This window comes from Caloenas nicobarica, chromosome 14, assembly GCF_036013445.1.
Source record: "Caloenas nicobarica isolate bCalNic1 chromosome 14, bCalNic1.hap1, whole genome shotgun sequence".
Taxonomy (NCBI): domain Eukaryota; kingdom Metazoa; phylum Chordata; class Aves; order Columbiformes; family Columbidae; genus Caloenas; species Caloenas nicobarica.
Window position 1 is genome coordinate 13,655,410 of NC_088258.1, and position 6,761 is coordinate 13,662,170.

Sequence of the window (6,761 nt, forward strand, 5' to 3'; positions counted from 1 at the left end):
CCTCTTAGTGATTGCCACATTGTTCATTTAGAAAATATGACATCAATAAATAATTGATGGAAAAGCAACTGCCAAAACTAGCAACCTCACCTAAAAAGATCACAATACCCAAACCAAAAATTATGTTAGACCAAAAGCCACCCAGCCTCTATGGCAAAGACTCTATACTAAAAGCAGCTAAGAATCACTGGTTTTTGTACTATAGTAAATGCCTTACTGGCAAATGAGATCAAAACTGCCGCAAATGACAACATTTCCTATGGAAAGTTACATAAAACCACACTGAATAGCAATCTAAAAAAAAAATCTGAGAGGAAAGAACTATAACAAACACTGGAGCCACCAGAAGACAGACGTTGTATTCAGGAAGGATGGAAGCCACAGCATCTGAGCCATTCAGGCTGCCTTTCTTTGCACGTTCCTCTGAAATTCAGACTGTGCTCGCTTACCATCACACACCTGCTTTCTCCAACACGACCGTAGTTCTGTTCACCTGGATCCAAGTGAGAGAACAAGCCTGCATCCACCAGCAGCGCCCGAAGCAACGAGGCCCAGTGGAGATCCTTCAAAAGAACAAGTACACAGCCGAGGACTCTGAGCAGGGCTGGTTCAGCTGGAGCTGCTCTTCCTAAGCACAAGCTGATTTAGCCAGGGCCACAGCTGATTTAGCTGGCCTGCTGCTCTGATGTTCTAATTTCTGGTCTTGCTGGTGCTCAACAGCCAGCCACACATATCTCCTGCTTCGTCTAACTGGAAAGCAGTTGCAAGAAAAGCTCATCTTGCTCTGCAGGTATGTGTGCACATGTGTACGTCCACGTGTGTCCAATGTACCAACTCATTTATAACACATACAAAAATAATCATAATTCTAAATTTGTTTTAGGAAAAAAAAAAAGTGAGCCATACTTCTTCAATCTGAGTGAATGGCACGTTCTCTCTCAGTGTTGTCCTTGAAATTATGGTCCTGTAGCAGTTAGAGAAAAGGAAGGTTACACTCACACTTTTTGGCAAAACAACTCCCTGCCCGCTCTCTTCTACAGTTCACTTTAAAGCACAAGGCTTTGAATTCAAGTGACAGAGAAACAAACCTCCCATGTGCTGTTTGCTACAGGGCAATAACTCCTGAAATACAGAAGCTGCATTCGTTAATCCAGCCATCTGAGCTCTCAAGATTTTAAAATTCAAGCTATTATAACTTCCACTGAGTCAAAACCAAGTAAGTGCCAGACATGTAGAACAGTAAAAACGGCGTCCTGTGCAGCTTCAGGATGACCTCATATGGATTGTTTCTTTTTAAAGAAAAAAGAAAAACCTTCAAAGCAGGGATTGCTGCTGACCAGCAGAGCAAGGGGCTGTGTCTCTCAGCGGAGTGGAAACAGGAAAGGGAGGAGGTGGCAAAGGTAGGCTTTCCAGAAAAGGCAAGATCAGGCATGTCTTGATATCTCTTCTTCCCCTGGGGAGGCTGTCCTGTGCCAGGGAAGTTTTGCAATAATACTTCTCAGTTCACTGAGAAGAAATTACATTTCCTTTCATAATCACCGTGTTTTAGAGATGCTCTCATTACTAAGGCAAAGTCTGTTTGTTGCTAAAGGCCCCACAATTTGAGAATATATCCGCTGCTCGAGACGATATCACGATAGTTTAACATTTCTATGGTATGCAAAAAGTACCTTTAATTATATTTGAAAAAATGGTTTATCTACATAGTTGAAGAGTGCACCCAAAGGAAATTTCAGCGAGAACAAATCTTATGTCAATCTGACATTTGCTGTCTCTGCAGCAAACAGAGCACACGACCAATGAAACTATAGCTTTAGTGGATTTAATAGCTAAGGTTAACATGAAGAATAAGCTCTCTACCTTCACCAAGTAGCAAACAGCTACTGTTTGTTATTTAAAAAGATTTGACCATAGTTTGGATGATCTGTTCAAAAACTCAGCTACTAATTTGCTCATTGTGGCATCATCCACATATTAAACACACATTAAACAACCCCACTTCCTCATTCCTACGGCAGCATGGACTGAAACAGTAAGTGTGAGAGATGCGATTGTAAGTCAGCTTCAACCGGTCCCGGACAGCAGCTGGATGAGCAGGACCAGAAAAAGGAACAAGCAATCGGAAACCCCTGAAGTTCAATTAACAAGGACACAACAAGAGGCAATCTCGGCACAGCCACAACTTCCACCGTTCCCTGTGGAAACCTCAGTCTCTCGGGGCTGCCCCTCGACCTTCCCAATGGCACAGCCAAGGCTGTGAAAACAGAGACGCTGGAGAGCAGCTCTGCCCACCCCACGCTGTGGTGGAGTGAGGGTCTCCACAACTCCCTGCAAGCAGGCTGGGACGGCAAGAGCACACACCCCACACCAAATCAGCCTGGGATTCTTCAAGGACACAGGAACACGGCTGCCAGCACGACCATGGGAAACGCTGTCTAATAGACCCATTTCCTTTCAAGGTTGAATCTTGCCCATTGCCTCCCTAATCTCCTGGGACTAATAGCTGCAGGGTTGGGGCTGTCCCTTCTAAATATTTTTTCTATTACTTGCATGGTGGGTGCTGACCTCAGCGAGGAGTCACTGGACACTAGCACAGTAAGCAATGGGTCCTGATGTCCAGTCAGTTCAATTGGTTCCTCTGCTAGTTCTGAACAAGGCAAAAAATAGACAAACAAAACCACCGCCAATCACAAAGCTAAAAAACCCCCAGCACTGGGAAGACAACTACGTGCGTGACCCTGGACACCAGGGCTTTCCCTCCTCTGAAGGAGGAAACCATCTTCACTCTACTTTCCAGCAGCAGCACTGGGACATTCTACCCAGGACCCAGACACAAGTCCCACTAAATTCAGGTTGCAGCACCCACAGTGCACACTGAGATGCTGTCACACTCTCAGCAGAGAGGATGCAACGCAGCTCTCTGAGCAGGCAGGCAGCACGTACATTCTGCGGGTTGCTTAAAACTACAACAGGTACATACCCAGCAGCAGGGGGGCAACTTTACGGTAACGGTCTGAGATCTGCACATTTCGTGCCTGTTTTATTCCAACTAGATTATGATAAAGTTAGACTTGGAGCCCAGCACCTCTTCAGCTGAAAAAAAAGGAAACTAATTCACATCTGAGCTCATGGAAAATGTTAAGGAAGGAACCCATCCTCAAGTTTTAAGTATTTCTACGGAAACAGGTCATATACCACTGACAGGCAGGTGGCTGCAAGAACCGCAATTAATAGAAGTGTCATGTTGGGTCACAATTAATGCTGAACTTCTGAGAAGGACACATGGTCTCCGTGGGATGCCAAAGCCTCCAGAGATAACTAAGGAAGAAAGGCAGGAACCACAAGGGAAGAATTTTATCAAAGACTGTTCTGCTGGATAAAAGCTCCAGAGGTACAGAGAGAGAAAGGTCAGGATCTTCAGCTCACAGCCAGTCCCACTCAGCAGGCAGCATTCCCAGCAGTACACAGGGTGTTCTGCCAACCTTTTTGCAAGAGGAAACCTTTTGGAAGGGGAAATCAACCCGGGACTCCTGGTCATGTTGCCTATCTCAGGCCTTCAGCACTAATCAGGCTGTGATTGCGCTGCAGAGAGATCTGACACACTGAATGGAATAAAATCTTTACTAATTATATCTGAGCACGTGGGCTGTGTGCCCAGAATAAACTGTCCTATCACGCCACACTCAGCAGACCCTGCCCCTGTCAGGGGAACGTGCTGGGACTTGCTGGCTACTCTCCGGGGCTGGATTCCAGAGGAACAGGACTGATGACCCCAAAAAGAATTCCTCTTCCTGCGTCGCGACCTCGCTCAGCTGCAGCCTTTTGCAGTCCCTGCCACGAAAGTGAAACAAGCTGTCTGCCAAGTTCAATGACGAGGTGCTGGCCCTCTCCAAGGGACGTAACTCCTGACTGAGGTGACATGTCAGGGCCACACGCTCTCAGCACCAAGCCACGGGAAGGACAAGCGTGCTGGAGAAGAGATGCCTGCTCTGCAGGCGAGCAGCGCTCTCTGTATCCAAACCTCGTCACCCTGGTTGAAGCCTACCCAGCACACAGCAAGACATTCCAGAGAGCAGGGCCAGCCCGTGGCTTTCCCCAGAACCTGAAAAGCCAGTTTGTAGGCAGATCTCTCGCAAGTGTATTGCTTAGAAAAAAAAAAAAAAGACTGTCATGGGAAGTCCCGGAGCAGAATTAGTTTTGTGGGAGTTGCTTTTACGCTGCACAGCATTAACCTCCTTTCATGGGAACACACAGAAGCAGGCACACCGCTGACCACACGTGAGAGCCGCTGCCTCCCGGGGGGCTCAGCACCGATGAGTGCAGAGACCATAACGAAGCTCATTCCCCTGTTCCAAATCCACGGCAGCTTTGGGAGGGTGCCAGCTCAGGAGCGGCGCAGGCTCCCCACGAGCCTGCACGCAGACAGTGGAGACCTGGGCTGCCCAGCCACAGCCTCGAGGATCTAAGGACAGGAGAGGGATGCAGCAGGAGGGAGGGATGATAGCTGTTATCAGAGCAACAGAAGGTTAAAGAGAAGGCAGACAAGCTTGCAGGCATACAAAGCCTTTTGTAAAGTCCTTTTAAGAGTCAAAACTTGAAGAAAGGAAGCATCTAAAAGTTCATCTGATTCTTCTGACTATATCAACTGATCTAGCACGAGCAATCACCTCCTCTCGCAAACCTGGCACTGCCAAGGTAGAAGAGCTGGAGAGCAATATATATCCATGCACTGGAGTGGAGATCCAATTCTCCTTCCAAGGGTCTGCTCTCTGGCTTGTCCCAAGTGGGCCCTTTTTACCCCTGTGGTCATGGCACAAAGGCAGCTACTTGGTTTTGCTGCTCTATCAGCGCTACTGCAGTTAACACCCTGTGCTTCTTCCTCGTCCCACGCTTCATTCAGAAGTGCCTCCAGCTTTGCTGCCTTGTCCCTTCCCATTACGTGTGACTATTTTTTCCTTCACTGCAGAATGTACAGCTTTCTTCCTAGAGGAAATTAGCAGCCATGGGGACAAAAACAGGAAGAAAGGAAACAACTTCCTGCTGGTTCCAAGACCCAGCCTGGAGACATCCCTGACCAACACTGTGCACCTCACCACGGAGCCAACCTGCAGGAGAATCAGCAGCCAGAACCAAGCCGTGCACAAGGACAAGCACCAGACAAAACTCATTTGCGCTGCCGCTCACCTCTCCCGAGTTACATGCATGAAAAGTACAAGTCAAAATATGCACAAGGGGCACTTCAGCACCGCAGGGCGAGTTATGTGTGTGTGCTATGATGAGGAGAAGGACGGGTCATTCTCTGAGATGCCCAAAAGGACTCCGCGCTGAGGATGCAACCCTGCAAAAGCTTTACTGGGGGCTGCTGTGATCCCCTGCTTCGTGCCAGCAGTGCACGGTGTGAAAACTCTGTTCAGGGACTCGATGCAGAGGAAAACCAACCTGTACACGTAAAAAGCGCTGTGCTTGCCACCAGATCAGCTCACAAAGTGGCTGCCCAAACACCAGTGCCAGCATCAGGGGAGGGGTGGGTGGGAGCTCCAGCGTGGACTTGGATCAGCTGAAACGAGTCACGAACGTGCACCTTCACCTACGGCCCCGAGCCCCAGATCACCAAACTCCTGGGCAACACGGACCCCGAGGGCAGATCACACAGGTCCGGCGCTGCTGCTTCTGCCTGTCACTGACAGGCCGAGCTCCCAGCTGAGGCACCGAAGGCCGCCCCCGCCTCGCCTCACCCCGCGGGGCAGGCGACGGTGCCCATTTTCCGAGGGCTCCTCCCTGCTGACAGGGGTCGGGGCCGCCACCTGCCTCCGGCTCGGCGGCCGCCACCTCGGGGCGCCGGCCTTGTCCCGGGCTCCGCCGAGAGCCGCTCCCCGCTCCGGGCAGGCAACGGCCCCCGCGGGCCCGCGGGGCTGCCCCCGCGGCCGGGCCGCCAGCAGGGGGCTGCCGAGCCGCGGCTGAGCCGGCGGGGCCGGGGCCGGGACGGAGCCCGCAACTCACGTGCGCGCCGTGCCCCGGGGCAGAGCCGCCCGGCCCGCGGAGCGCCCCCCCCCGCCCCTCAGCCCCCTCCGGCCCCGCGTCCGCACTCACCGTGCAGGCGGGTGAAGCGCAGCGGCGACCCACCGCTCGGCTCGGGCCGCCCCCCAGTGCGGCTTAAGGAACCGGCGCCGCCGAGCTCGGCCCGCGTAGGGAGCGGAGACTCCTCCCCCGTGCCAGGGGCCGGCCGGCCGGGCACGCCATTCACAGCCGCGGCATGCAAATGGGAGATGGGAACCGGGCCGGGCTCGGCGGCGTGAGTCCCGCCGAGGAAGTGCCAGCGCCCGAGGCCGCGGGACGACGCATCTCGCCGCGCCGCCGCCCTGACTCACGGTGCAGGAATGCGCCGCGCCGGGCGGAAGCCACCGGCCCTCCCGCGGCCCCCGCAGCCCCGGCCTGGAGCCCCCGCCTCCCCGCCGAGGTTTTGGGGTCCGCTTCGGGGGTGGGCATCACCCTTCGGGCGTGCAGCCGCCGAACCCCAGGCGAGCCGCGGTGACAGCGTTCAGCGCCAGGTCCCGTTAGCCCCGGGCCCGCCGGGCGCTCCCGCGGCTGCCGGGAGCTGCGGCGGCGGTGCCCGGGGGAGCTGGGCTGAGCCCCGTGCGGGAGCCCCGCGGCCGGAGCCGCTCTCGGCACTGCGGGCGGACAAGCTCAGCGCAGGGACGGGCACGGCTGAGCCGCCTGGCCCCGGCCGGGCTTTCCCCGGCCCCCTCGCCACCCACAGGGAA

General features: G+C 53.4%; 1 protein-coding gene across 3 annotated transcripts in view; it reads right to left on the bottom strand.

The window, feature by feature from the left end:
• RHBDF1 (rhomboid 5 homolog 1) overlaps nt 1–6,346 on the bottom strand; it is a 36,277-nt gene extending 29,931 nt beyond the window's left edge. For 2 of the 3 annotated variants that reach the window (XM_065644799.1, XM_065644798.1), the window contains exon 1: nt 6,091–6,346. The gene's annotated coding sequence lies outside the window, so the exon portion shown is untranslated. The remainder of the gene's footprint in view (nt 1–6,090) is intronic. The other variant, XM_065644797.1, reaches the window with a different exon arrangement.
• Nucleotides 6,347–6,761: the final 415 nt, after the last annotated feature.